Source organism: Eschscholzia californica, unplaced genomic scaffold (assembly GCF_041429995.1).
Source record: "Eschscholzia californica isolate CP2 unplaced genomic scaffold, dmEscCali1.0.p SCAF_1, whole genome shotgun sequence".
Taxonomy (NCBI): domain Eukaryota; kingdom Viridiplantae; phylum Streptophyta; class Magnoliopsida; order Ranunculales; family Papaveraceae; genus Eschscholzia; species Eschscholzia californica.
In genome coordinates, this window is record NW_028238198.1 from 50,835,821 (window position 1) to 50,851,345 (window position 15,525).

The 15,525-nt window shown below is 37.6% G+C and overlaps 1 pseudogene; it reads left to right on the plus strand.

The window, feature by feature from the left end:
• The first annotated feature begins 1,495 nt into the window (after positions 1-1,495).
• LOC147567435 (outer mitochondrial transmembrane helix translocase-like) lies at positions 1,496-15,279 on the plus strand (annotated as a pseudogene).
• The last annotated feature ends 246 nt before the right edge of the window (positions 15,280-15,525 follow it).

Here is a 15,525-nt window from a genome sequence, read left to right on the forward strand (position 1 = left end):
TCGTCGAGCTCTTCAACTTAGAGTCAAGAATCACTCAAAATCAATTCCTGGTGAATGAGAAATTCAAGTCTAAAGTTTGGACAAAGATCGGTCAAATTAGGGACTGAAGCGTCAAATCGGACAAGTCAGATTGAGGGCCATTTGAGCGAAGCGAACACGACCAGATCTGGACGGCTCGCGTTCACTCCGCGGAAAGCCTAAGATCTAACGGCCCGAGACATTCCCGCTTCGGGCAGGAGGCTAACGCCTAGCTTCAACTAACGGGTGGGTTTTGATCTGTCGGGCACATTTCGGTATTAATCCAACGCTTGTCGTTCTGTCCGCGCTTTTTAGGTGGATCCAACGTCCCAGATTTCAACCGACTCTAAACTTGATCCAGACTTCAAGTTTAGTCCCTAGTTCTGAACAGCTGCGCCCCTTAACCCCAAAAGACACATGTACCTATTCAATTCCTATATAAACAACCCAAAATCATTCCATTCTTGATCCAATTCATTTTCTTTTCCTCTTCTCTTCTAAAATCAGTATTCTGGTGTGTCCAAAATAGAAATCTTGTTTTTAGAAATATTTTAGTATATCTAGAATTCTGAAGAAAGAAGTCTCCGAGTGAATTCAGCATTTATCTTCTTCCCTTCTCTTTTGAAATCAATATTCTGGTGTGTCTGAAATATAATTCTAATTTTAGAAATATTCTGGTTTGTCTAGAATTCTGAAGAGAGAAGTATCTGAGTGAAGCTATAATATTCAAGTGTCTATAGTGGCGAGGCCAGAAAATTTTATGAGTGGGAGCACTTTTTTGTTATAGTTCCATAGTATGCGATCAGGCTAGAATCAATAAACAAATTTTCAACAAAATTTTATTTATAGTTTAGATATCCATGGTAATTTTGATGTCCAACAAGTAATCTCTAATTTTCTCATCAATATGGTTTGGGATCTTTCTCCTAACTTGATACAGGGAGATTTTCAGGAGATATTCCAAGTATCTTCGATATATTAATATCTAGTTATTTTAGTATTATAATATTTTTGTTCGTAGAGAATCACATTATTATTATTATTCCCTATTTTGTTTTATCAATCATTCAATATGGAGAAGTATTATCGTGGTAACAGTTTTTCAGTTCAAGTGCACCTACGTAAAGAGTATAGTGAGTACAAGATCAACGAATAGATACCAATTTTCGATGGGTATTTAACTATGGAAGAGTTCTTCGATTGGCTAGATAAGGTTGAACGACAAGTCAATATATGGACTACTATTCCTAATGAGCAGATAGTTAAAATCTTTGCTTATAGACTTAGAGGGAGTGTCGCAGATTGGTGGGATCAATTACAACTCTTAAGGATGACACAAAGAAAGGCTCCAATTCAGAGTTGGTCGTCTATGAAAGAGAACTTGAGGGAGTGGTTCTTACCTCCTGATTATCAACAACAGTTATTCAGGATATAAAAGAAGTGTAGACAAGGGTTGCGTTCAGTGGGTGAATATTACATGGAGTTCTCAAAATTGGCTCAAAGAAACAGTATGGAAAACGTTACAGAACCTGATAATGTTCTTATAGATCGATTTCTGAACGGATTAAAATTTAGCTTGAGATGTAGTTTGAGAGAAAAGGTAAGGTTAGTTAATTTTATGGACTATTCAAGATGCATACAACTTGGGCTTAAAAGCAGAAGCTCGGGAGCAGGGCTATAGAAACTTTGAATTTCAGAGGGAAGAAAAACCCCGCATTAATACAAGAAACGTAAAAGAAACTCCCTTAGAGAATGTTGAACCACCACGAATTGTCACCGTAGACTTTCCGCGGCATCACAACTGCATTCCCAAAAAATATTAAAATAAAAAACAAAGGAAGGGATGAAGAGATAGTGGTGAAGATTAAGAAAACGATGGAGATGATGAAGAGCAAGTGATCGTATTGGAAAAAAAAAATAAAGATAAACTTTTCTTTCTGATAACATGTTTACCATAACAAACGTGTAAAAACAATCTTGAAGTCCAAAATACAAGTCACTAAAAAATCATACATAATCAAAATTAAGGGAGTTATTTAGATAATTCATCATCTCTACGAAGTCGTTTTATTAAGTTGGTCACGTTGAGGAGGCCAAAATTGAATTAGTTCAATTAATAAGAACCAATTTTAGACCAAATATGCACTTTATAAAGTATTTTTAATAAGCAATCATCTTAAACCAAACAATACTTTCGACTAACGTAAATAGTAGACATTGTAGAAAAAAAGTGTAAGTAGTGGAACTTCAAGAAAAAAAAAAGGTGTTGTGTGTAGGTCGATCCCAAGACCTCCACAATGTAATCCAAACGTTTCACCCATTGAGTTAGAAAAGAATTCTTTTTAAAATGTGAAACTATAGATACATAATATAGTGACAAGTGCAATTTAACACATACGAGTCACATTAGGGTCATGGAGGTACGTGCCCCCACTGACCTTATGTGGACTCGCCCCGAGTGCACCCTAGTTGTTGGTACTGTTCGTGCCCCCATGCCCCCACTGACCCTATGTGGACTCGCCCCCGAGTGCACCCTAGTTGTTGATATTGTTACTTTTCGAAGTACACTTTGTATGTATTGGAAGGTAACTTAAGTCCTATAAGTTTAGTAAATCATTGTTACACATGTAAAACAAATTAAACTGTAGGTGCGATTGGGTTGGTGAACTAAGGTTAAGGTGAACAAACCTCAATGTCTTGGCTTTTGATTTTCACCATCGACTTTGTGTACCATTCACGTTTATAGTTGATGTGAATTTCAAATGGATGGAAAGATTTTCACCTTTTTAATCTATAACTTGTCAATTAAGGCACAACTTAAATCCCACGTTTTTCACTTGAACAAAATCTATAACTACTTAAATGTACTAATAATTTGAACATCTCAATGCTAAACTGCATTTCATCACTTCAATTTATTTCAAATTTTAGACTAACCTACATTAAAAAAAAACACCAGTTATCTTGTTTTTCCTCGCTCCTCAATAATATAATCTTCACACGAAGTAAATAAAATAAAAAGTTTATTTAACAAAAACTCAGACCGAAAACGTAATTTTAAATTTTTTGAGTTAAAAAGACAAGTTATACTGAGTGATCTTTATTCACCAAAACAAAAAATTAATAAGAAGTTTTGACCAAATTTCTCTTTATTTACAGTATTTAAACTTTATAATCTCACACTAATAAAAACACTTCTTTTTATTTGTTCATTCTTTTTTAAGATTTATATAAATCATTGTGCGTAAAAAGACGGACGAAAAACTATACATAGACCATTAACCATCAAGAAAACTTAATAACAATTATATGTTTTTATTAAAAAAAAAAATTAGATTTCTGTATTCTTTTTAGTTTTTTTTTTTTGAATTGTTCATCGTGTCTCAAATCCTTGACCTCTAGAATGGAAGACTATACCTCTTACTACTCCAACCAAGGGTTGTTGACTATGTCTTTTAGTCTTTTTTTCTTTAGACTTTTGTATGTCTTTTAGTTATTTGAGTTCAGTTGTAATTTTCTACATGCATGGTCATTGTTATTTTTTGGATTATTTCTCAAATGACCCCCTACTTTATGACCAGCTTCCCGCGTAGCCCCCTACTTTATTGAAAATATCTAGATGGCTCACTTTTTCCGTTACCGTCAAACGCATGTTAACTCTTCTCCTTCATCTCATCACCTCTCTATGCCACGTCATCCCTCTCGCCACCTCATCATCTTCTCCGATAAGGTCGCCGACCGACCAAAATTTCCAGCGACCGGTACCTTCATACTTAAATATATATATATATATATATATATATATATATATATATTTTTTTTCTTTCTTTCTTCCTCTTCTCCTTCCTCTTTCTTCTCTATCCTCCTCTCCTTTTCTCTTTCTCCCTCTCATTTTCTCTCTCTTCCTCTCTATTCTCACACTCTCTCTATATTCTGGTCGGTGAAGGGGGAGCCCTTCGCCGGTCTGAAAAACCCAGACCTTCGAAGGTCTGATTTTCCCAGATCTTCGAGGTGTAGAAAAACTTAGACCTTCGAGATCTGGGTTTTCTCAGACCTTCAAAGGTAGCCGGCTGGTCGCCAAAAATTTTCATCGGTCGACGACCTTATCGGAGAAGATGATGAGGTGGCGAGAGGGATGACGTGGCAGAGAGAGGTGATGAGATGGAGGAGAGAGATTTAACGGACATTTGACGGTAACAGATAAAGAGAGTCATCTGGGTATTTTCGATAAACTAGGGACTACGCGGGATGCTGGTCATAAAGTAGGGGGTCATTTGGGAATTAACCCTTATTTCTTAGCCTCCCCTGTTAATGAGTCTAGATCCGCCCCAGAACATAATCACCGTTAACACGCTAGAAGCATTTCGTTATTTGATGGGCCTAGAAAGTTTCCTAAATAGGTCTACACTCGAAAGTGCACGGGCGTCAAGTAATAGTTCAGGTAAGACCGGTTCGTTCCTCAGAGACTAGGTTAAACTTATTCTAAAACTAGGAAGTAATAAGATTTTTCAAATGTTTTGATTTTGGTTTTAAAATGAATAAAATATTAAAATAAAATAACGGAAATGAAAATAAATACAAATGATACAAGGAACTCAAATGGGGGAGAGACCTAGGATTTCTGAATTCACCATATACAATTAGTTTAAGAACCAATAATTAAACGATTTAAATCTCTTTTTATAACTCAAAAGTCAAGGTAATGAACTACTCGAATTCCGGAAAATGTTTTCGTTAAAACCTCGATTAAAGTATTTAACATAAGTATGAAGAATTAAGAGAAAAGAGGAAAAGGAATTTAACTTTTCTTGCTGATTTTCTCTGTTGCAACCAACCACGCCCCTAAGGAAAAAAGTTTCTCGTCTTCTCGGAAGTATTTTCTCTCTGGGAAAATTATTTTCCAGAGAGATTATTGACCCAAACGTGGTCTTCTTCCTCCTCTGATTTTCTCTCTCTCTACTATTTTTTACTTCTTCTTTCTTTTACTTTTCAATTCTAAACACTAGATGAATGGAAGAGAAGATGATTATATAAATGATTAGAGACCGAAAGATACAATCATAATCTCTCTCTCTCTCTCTCTGTAATATCTCTCTCTCTCTCTCTACAAGTCTCTCTGATTCAAACTCTCTCTCAAATTCTGTTTTCTTTCTCTCAATACAATAAGAACAGGAACAAGAGAAGGTGATGAAAAATGCTCTCTCTCTCTCTCTCTGATCTTTAGTAGTTGAGCTCGAGAAGAGATGACCCCGCAAAACCGAGATACCTTGTCTGATGAAGAGCTCCCTGTTTTATAGAGATAGAAGAAGAAAAACCCAAAATTCCAAATCTCTGTGGCTGTCTCTCTCTGTTATTTTATTTTAAGAGAAAGAAATCTCTCTCTCTAGAAAATATATTCAGCCAACCGATTTTTTCAATCAAATATCTATAAGGATTCTTTCCTTCTCCAACCATCTCTCTCTGTAAATAGATCAATAGAGATAACTCGATTTCTCCCTCTACTGGAACAGCAAAGAAAACCATATTTTCTCTCTAAATCTTTCCACCATTAACTCATTGATCGAATCTCTCTTTGTTATCTTCTTTCTCAATGCAAGACAAAATCTTCATTATTCTCCCACAAATCTCTCTTTCCTTTCCAGCCTTCAATCTCAATCTCTCGGCTTCCTTCTTGATCTCAGAAATATCCCTCAATCTTGCCTTCCCTCTTTAAGTAACTTTCCCTCTCTTTCTATATATTTTGTTTTTTTTTAAAACTCACACAAACCAGAAAAGAGGGAAACAGATATTAAAGGAAGGATCAGCACAAGTTTAGTTGCCAATCACGTGTACATAGCTGGCCATTCTTATATGTTACGGTGCTTCGCGAGATAGGGAAATATATCGCATTGGATTCATGTGTTGGAAATCTGAAGCTGACCCCCTAGATCCTTGCGGGCAATTGGTTTTTTTAAGCCGCACCGTACGGAATCATACCTTGGTTGACATCCCAAAAATGACTTACTCGTGCCCACCAGTGTACCGAAAATTTCTCCTCACCGTCAGATTTGACACCATGTGTCAGCTAGCCGATTTGGTCATCATCCTTGACTCTAATCTTTGACTTGGGCTAACTTTCTTATCCGGACTCCGATTTTGACCTCCGCTTTCGCCATTGGGTTCGTCTTAGGCTCCACCTCTCATCCGATATGGACAAATCACCAAACTCTATAAATGAACAAAATGCCCCTAGTATGTCTTTCTCCCGATTTTAGCTATTTTTCGCGCTTAATTCCATAGAAGACACCTAGACAAGAGAAACAAACAATTCATCAGAGTAACTGCTCGAATTGGACTAACTAGCCTTAGTTAAGAGATTCAGATGGGACATTTTCATGTCTCATCATTATTCTAGCTTGTTAGCCCTTACTAATGTCGTTGCATATCGCATCTTATCTATGACCCTTTTTGCAAGATAATGAACTTCTTGTTACTTGAAAGAACGGTTGGATAAAGATGTGGAAACCCTTACAAAAATGAGGAATTAAGCCACTTACATATGGTAAAAGACTTTTTTTTTATTTCTTCTATTTCCATTTTTTTTAATTAATACCTTACCGAGTGCAGTGCGACTCATGTATAGGTTCTCGAGCCCCCTGGGCTTGAGTGTAAAGAACTTAAAATACTATGTGTGAAAGATCAAACACTTGCAAACAAAAGTAAGTTATGACATGAAATTCTGTTTATAATGTTCCACTCTTTAGATAATATATCCGATCATGCTAGTTACAAAGAAAGTAGTCGGATGGGCTCTAAGTCACCATCTTGTGCAAAACCAAATTGTTGATGATAAACACACAGAGTTTGTTTTGTCGCCTGAGAAGTATCCCCACATTTTAAGTTTTTTTTTGAAGTATTTTGACACGAACATACTTTTACCTTTTCGCATCATCCAATATGGTCTAGCATATCTACAGTGTACAGGATGAATCCAACTTTATGAAGAAATCGCTCAGGGTGATTCTCTTATTATCATTATCCCCGTCTTTCTAAAGATATAGTATCCAAATTCTTGATTTGACCATTGATTGAAATTTACATGTGCAATTGAATCAATGCGATAGATAGCTTTTGAGTGATTTAATACCACCTAATGACATTGGAGTAATTTTTTAATACATTGGAGTTCTTGAGAACGTTAAGGATATATTGAAAGAAATGCTTCCTTTGCGAAGGCCTGAGTTATCCAGAAAGGGCCACCTAACAAAGGTTTGCCCATTTAGTCCATTATATATGATTTTCCTTACGATTCATTCCCTATTAGAGTTGTCTTACTATAAATAGGAGGTGATTTAGTTTTCTGATATTCTTACTCTGAGGGTTGTGAGGCTCAAAGTTGACAATAATTTTTGTGCAGCCGTGCAAAGGCATACTTCTATTTGGACCCCTTGGAACTGGAAGACTGTGCTTACTAAAGCTGTCGCAACTGAATCCGGCGCAAACTTAATCAGTGTTTCAACTACTACCATCATTTCTAACGTTGATAATCTAACAATACCTCTTTTGTTTTTCTAGTTTCTTAAACTGTTGTCATCTCTTTGTATGTCGGAGTGAGTGTCTTAACTATTCAAACGTTGTTTTCTCACTGGCAAGTAAACTTGCTCCTACTGTTATTTTTGTAGATGAGGTGAATATTACTAGGATCCACCAGGATCATGGACCCGAGCCAGTACCACTCGGCCAACTGAGAGTCCGGCTACTAAGGATCTAGTTACATAAACTTGTATAAACTTGTTTAGATATATCCAGATTCATTCATGTAAACCTATATATGAACACTTGTACTTTCACTTAAAATATATAACAGAGAGAATTTATCTTTCTTGTTATCTCTATCTCTACCTCTCGGTTTCTCTCTAACTCTATATATTTGTTGCTCTCTCTCTCTCTCTCGGTCCCCTCTTTCTCCATTAATCAAGAGGTTAATACCTCTTCACATGGTATAAGAGCATTTTTTAATCCATTATGACCACTACCGACATTTCTACTGGGACTAATGCACCTACTATCACCAATCCTACTGGTCCTTTTGATGTGCATCATTTTGATTCTCCTACCACTACTTTGCTCACTACTCTCTTCAGTGGTGACAACTATTCTTCCTGGTCTCGAGGAATGACAAATGCTCTAAGAGCCAAAGACAAACTTGGCTTCGTTTATGGGACACTTTTAAAACCCACCAACCCCAATGATTTGCATCTATGGGAATGATGCCTTGATTTAGTTTCGAGTTGGCTCATTAACTCTGTTGACTCATCTCTTCGGTCTTCCATCCTCTATGATGAGAATGATTCTGACATCCAGAAAAATCTCCCCGGTCGATTTTATCAAACTAATGCTCCTAAAGTCTCCAACTTAAGAGAGCTAATTCCTCCCTAAAGTAAGAGGGTTCTCATATCTCTACATATTTCTCCAATCTCAAGTCTCTTCAGGATGAGTTACAGTCTCCTGATTGGGGATCCTTGCATTTGTAGACATTACAAATCTATTATTGACCGCTCAAATCACGATCGAGCGATGGAATTTCTCCAAGGTCTCCACGATCGATTCTCGACTATTTTAGCCAAACCTTATTAACGGACCCCTTCCTTTACATTTTACGAATTCATTCTCTTGTTAAACAAGAAGAAATTCAACATAATATTGTCTCCTCCACCAAGTTCGCCTCCGAGGCCGCCTTTCTTGCTGTCGCTTCTAATGATGGAGGTCATTCCCGGTTTGATCGCTCAGATAAACCAAGGCCCAGACGACCTCGAAGAAGCAGTCCACTAGAGCCATGTCTATAGGCACCCCCAGTGCAACATATCAACCTCATGGGCATGTTTTTTTTCTATCACCTTGGGTCATCGATTCGGGTTGCCAACCTATATGGTCGGTCTTCTCACGTTTTCTCATTATTTTCCGGCACCACCTAACTACTTTGTTAAATTAGCCGATGGCTCACGGGTTCGAGTTCTCCACATTGGCTTGGTGTATCTCTCTAATACATTTTTTTAAAAAGATGTCCTTCATCTACCATCTTTTCAATTTAATCATATTTCTGTCTCTCAAATTTCTTCTTCCCTCCATTGTACTGCTTTGTTTGATTCTGACTCTTGTGTTTTTCAGGACCGAGAAACGAGGACAACGATTGGGCATGGTAATCTTCATGATATTCTCTACATCCTTAGCACGGAGCCTAATATTTTTTTAATTTGTAGTTTAGTGTTTCTTACGATGCTTGGCGTTGGCGTTTAGGTCACCCTTCACTCTTTCTCGTTTTAAGTATTTTATTTTTAAGGTTACATGTATTCCTTCTTTTTCATTTAATAGTAAAATCTCGTGCGATGTTTGTCCCCTTCCTAAACAGTCTCGTTTACCTTTTCCCATTAGTTCTTCTGTTTTATCTTCATTCCTTTGTGATTATTCACGCGGATTGGTGGGGCCCCTTTTCGGCACTTTCCAATTCCGGTTGTTGTTATTTTTTAAAACTTGTTGATGATTATTCCCGTTATACATGGTTGCTTCTCATGCATTGTAAATCTGATGCCCCTAAATTTGTTAGTAATTTTTTTAATTATGTCTCCACCCAATTTGATTCACGTATTAAAATATTTTGTTTCGATAATGGTTTGGAATTTATGAACCATATATTCTACAACATTGGTTTCTCGAACACAGGCTAAAAAATGGGGTGTTGGAAAGAAAATCGCTACATCATTGAAGTAGCCCGATCACTTCGTCTTCAAGTCCATCTCCCCCTCTCTTTTTAGGGAGAATGCGTATTAACTGTCGTTAGTTTAATAAATAAACTTCCCACTCCAGTTCTCAATGATTTGTCGCCTAATGAGAGGCTCTTGAGTGATCCTCTAGATCTTTCTCATCTTCGCATATTTGTTTGTTATGTTACGCGATAATTCCAATAGTCAAAACTATATTGAACCCTCTTGCCTCTGCCGGCATTTTTATTGGATATCCACTCGCGCCTCATGGGCTCTTGAGTTATCCTTTAGATCTTTCTCATCTTCGCATATTTGGTTATTATTTTTGGTCCTCCTCTCATTTGCGACCATCAAAGGATGGTCTCTTCATCAACTTGATGTCAACAAACACCTTTTTCCAAGGGGACCTCCATGAAGAACTTTTTATAAAACTTCCACCCAGATTTTCCCATCAGGGGGGTCCAAGGTCTACCAAAAATCACTTTACGATTTTAAACAAGCATCTCGCCAATGGTTCTCCAATTTTTTTTCCGTTCTTTTTCAAAAAGGTTTTTCTTAATCAAAATCTAATTATTCCCTTTTTACATTTCGCTCAAATATTACTTCCATTTTTGTCCTCGTCTATGTAGATGATATAATTATCATAGGCAACAATGATTTAGCAATTTCTATAATTAAGTCTTTCTTAGATCGTCTCTCAAAGACTCGTGTCACCCTCAGTATTTTCTAGGAATTGAGGTCTTCTGCTCATCTCAAAGCATCTTCCTTTTTCAACGCAAATATGTTCTCGACATTATTAAGGACTCTGATCTTACTGCCTCTCGTCCGTCACAATTTCCTATGGAACATGAACTTCGTCTCAGTCTAACTAATGGCGACCCCTTACCAGCCTTGCCATCTATCGTCGTCTCGTAGGACGACTCCTTTATCTCATTTCCACCCGCCCAGACATATTACGCAGTCAAATAATTTAAGTCAATTCTTGCAGACTCCAAGTACAGTTCACCTAAATGCAGCTCACTGCGTACGTAGGTACCTTAGAGGTTCCCTGGACGACAACATCTTCACCTCTCTGGCAGTTCCCTCCACATAACTGGTTATTGTCGTCTGGGTAGGTTGTCCTTCCACACGATGATCTACCACTGGATATTTTACAATGCTTGGTTCCAACTCCTTATCTTGGAAATCCGAAAAGCAACCAAGTGTTGCAAAACTTCTACTGGAGCAGAATACTGTGCTCTTGCCCACTCTCACTTGTGAGCTCTAGTGGCTCAAATATGTATTACTTCATCTAAGTATCAAGCATTCTTCTCATATGACGGTCCATTGTGAAAACCGGGTAACACTACACATTGTCGACAACCCCGTTTTCATGAATGTACATAGCATATTGAGATGGACTGCCACTTCATTCCTCAGAAGATTAAAGCCAACATCTTTGCACCAAGATTTACACCAACGCAAGACCAACTAGCTAACATTTTTACGAAGCCTCTTGGTGCTGATCCGTTCAAGAAGACTGCTCCAACTGGAGGGGAGTATTAGGATCCACCCGGATCATGAACCCGACGCGGTCCCACTTGACCAACGAGAGCCCAGCTACTTCGGATTTAGTTAGATAAGCTTGTATAAACTTGTTTAGATACTGTATCTCTGACAGACATACCTAGATCTATTCATGTATACCTATACATAAACACTTGTACTTTCACTTTAAATATATAACAACGAATTTATATTTCAATTTATCTCTATATCTACCTCTTGGTTTCTCTCTAACTCTATCTCTCGACTGCTCTCTCTCTCTCTCTCTCTCTCTTTATTTTCTTTCTCAATTAGTCAAGAGGTTGATACCTCTTCACAAATACTACAAACTATTGGAATCATAGTCAATTTTGACTCGACCCGACTCGTCAAACATAGAAACGAAGTCCATCATTGTGTTTGTCTCGTCGAGTTCTTCAACTTGGAGTCAAGGATCACTCGAATCCAAATCCTATTCCGGATGAATGAGAAATTCAAGTTTAAAGTTTGAACGAAGATCTGTTAAGTTAGGAACTAAAACTTCAAAAAGGACAAGTTATATTGGGGCCAACTGAGCGAAGCAAGCACGTCCAGATCTGGACGGTCGCGTTAATGGGATTTGAAGAGATCTGACGGTCGCGAAGTTAGAGGCGTCGTTGTAGGTTCGAGCGGCGACTAAAAGCTGCAAGGATCCAACTACTGTCGTTAACCCCGTGTCGGGACAAGGGTGGGATCTCGTTAGATCCTAATCTAACAACTATCTAGGTGATCAGTTGGACAAATTTCGGGTTGGATCTAGCTCCATCTCACGAGCGTTTCCTCCGCGAATTTCACCTAAATCCAATGATAAGAAAGTCAGCCGACAATACCAGCTAAATAACTAACTCTTTTCAAGAGTTGTGTCTCGGAAAAAAACAAGGGATATGACCCAAAAAACCAATTAATGTGGCCTTAATGAAGTGCCTATTCCAGTACTATATAAACAACCCAAATTCATTCCAAAAATCGTTCAATTCACTCTCTTCTTCTCTTCTGAAATTAGTATTCCAAGTATGTCTTGAATATAATTCTAATTTCAAAAGTATTCTAATATATATATATCTAAAATTATGAAGAAAGAAGCATCCGAGTGAATTACATCTATTATGTTCTCCTCTTCTGAACTCAGTATTCCAAGTATGCCTGGAATAATTCTGATTTCAGAAATAGTCATAAGCATTCAAGTGTCTGGAATAATTCTGATTTCAGAAATAGTCATAAGCATTCAAGTGTCTAGAAGATCAAGTCGCATCAATCAAGGAGCTCATATTATTTACGAAGGGTTGTACGCTTTCAGAACATTGAAGCACCATCAAAACTCTAAAAAGATAGTTGTTGTATCCCGAAGGCATGCACCCTAACTGTTGGTACTGTTACAGGGGTGTAAAATGTCTCAAGGAAATAAAAATTATTCTCGCCTCCACTAAAACATTCTTCTTCTTATCCTCCGATTTTCTTTTTATTTTTGTTTAACTCGGATAATCCGAAAGAAGGGATATTGATAAATCATTATTCACTTATCGTCTATCTCTCTTTAAATCAGAGAAAAAAAGTTTTCTAATTCAAACCGAGACTCTGTCTAAATCTAGACAAGGCACAGAGAGAACATAAATTCGAATTCTAACAGGAGGAACAACATAAACTTCAATTTCCGTTTTCCTTTCTCTTTTTGTTACTTCGAATTTTCAAAATTTCAGCTCTTTTTAATGTTTATGGTACCTTTTCTCAAAAGGCTGATACCATCTTGGGGCGTAGAAGGACAGAAGGAGAATATGCAGCTACAGATAATTGTAAAAATGAATTTATAATGCAGTGGGATGGCATACTCGTGAGTGATAACGAAGGAGTGCTTGTACTTGCTGCCACTAATAGGCCCTTTGACCTTGATGAAGTTATCATTAGACATCTTCCTCGTAGATAAGATTGTCACCTCCAATTTCTTCTTGCATAATTGTGTTGGAATCGGTACCGAGCTCAAAAGAAGCTGGACCGGTTTTTGACTAATTTGATGTACCTATATTCGTTAGAATCTCGAGCAAGACGTCTCGTTGGATTCATCTCGTCGAGCTCTTCAATTTAGACTCAAATTTTGTCCAAATCCGATTCCGTATGAGTGAGTTATTACAAAATCGTTTGGTATGGGTACCATTAACTCAAAACCGGGATTTTGAGTTAGTACCACATTTATGAAAGAGGAAATGGTTTATTTCCTTTTATAGAACCTTCCATATATTTATGGTATGTTCTTTAGAATAGAAAGGTGACTCACGTGGTTTGCACCACGCAAACCGCGCACGCGCGGCGTGGGCGCGCATCGTCGCGAGGAGCGATTGGAGCCTTGGATTTTACGATCATAGATATGATCTGACGGTCAGGATATTTGGCGCTCTAAAGATAGATCCGTTGATGATCTAACGGTGGGCGTTCAATGCGCGAGATCTTAATAGATCCGTTAAGATCTGACGGTCAACATGGCACCCGAAAACCAACAGACAAATATGACTGTTGGGAAGCATCCATTCTTTTCTAAGGCACCTGTCTGAAGTGTCACCAATACTTCTATAAATACCAAACAGAATCCAGCAAACAAAACACGAAAATTTTAGCATTCACAGTTACATAGCATTTAAAGTTTAAGAAGTCGATTCATCTGTCGTTCTTACTACTTGTTCTAAGTTCGCACGCTTTCAGAAAACGAAGTACTCTTAGTCGTCATACTGAAAGGTACAGCCGTTGTATCCTGGGAGACAAACACCTTACTGGTTTTAGTACTAATACCAGGGTGTTCACTGTCTTAAGGAAAGAGACAACTCGACTCGGCTTTCTCTCTCTAATCTTTTATTTAATCCTTGTTTTTAAATAATATTGTTTTCCTTTTAATCTGTTTGAGATACAATATTAATTTTTTTTTAGAAATAAAATTATCTCTGAATCTATTTCAGAAAGACACTCTAAAGTGTATCCCTGTTTTATTAAAAAAAAAAAACAGGAAGATCAGATTCTTGGTTTTTCATAATACCAGAAGAACAACAAATTGTGCAGTCTATCCTGCTTTTGCTAATCAGTGTTTCTTCGCGGATTGATGGTAAACTTGCCGAATGCGCCAAGTAGATCAAAGATCCTGAAAGTGATACTGGCAAAAGAGGACTTCTCACCTGATATTGAATCTGAATGCAACTGCAACTATGACCAATGGATATTCAGGAAGTGGTCTTAAGGTTATCACCGATACTATTATTTGGGAAATCCATGCTCTTAACTTGTTGTGCATTGTTATGTTCCTAATTTTGCATCATATGGCTCCAGCATCTATGTGTTACTGTTGCCCACCGTCCAATAATTGAGATTCTGATGAAGGAAAAGGTAATTTTGTCGATCTAATGCTTATTTGCTAATGATGTTAATTGTTAAACAGATACTTAACGTGCAAGTTACTCCGACATAGCTTAGGAAGACTTCCAGACCTAAGATTTAACACAAGACTTTGTTTTACATATGGGCTACGCCTTTCAGACTTCAACTCCTAGATTGGCCAGGTGAAGAAGAGCATATTGGTGGTCTACTCTAGTAGTCTAGTGGGTCTGGGTTGTTCCTAGATTAAGTACAATATGGTTGGTATTGAGACGGGTGTTACATCAGCTATAGATGCATCCTTTCTATTGTGATTCAACTCGTACTGTTCCCATTATTCCATAATCTGGTCCATCAGTGATTTCAGTCCAAACAGTTGGAACTCAGATTTCTTGCTCAAGACACATCAGTTAAGATGCCCTAATAGTTTCATTGCTAACAGGAGCAAGCTGCAACAACAGCAGAGAGTGAACCTCTTACAGCCCTTAGTGAATCATCCGAATTCCACCGCTTAACATGGATTATTTCAGATATGCTCATCAAGAAGTATATGAGAACATTTACATTCATTTCTTTCTTCACTTACCATCAAAATCATCTCATGTGATACTGTACTTGCTAGGTCTGTACTAGTGTATTATCCGAATCTACGAGCACGTACCTGCTATAAAACCAACGCCGCGCGAAAGGAAGTTCTAGAGATAATACATCTCTTTCATACTTTTTGTGACGGCGGTGGCAGCGCATATCTGTACAGAGGTTGTTTTTTTAAAAGGACTAGTTTTTCAATTTGATTGAAGAATCAAGGGGAGCTTATGATGGAGGGTCAGAAAGTCACCAGTCAAATAGAAGG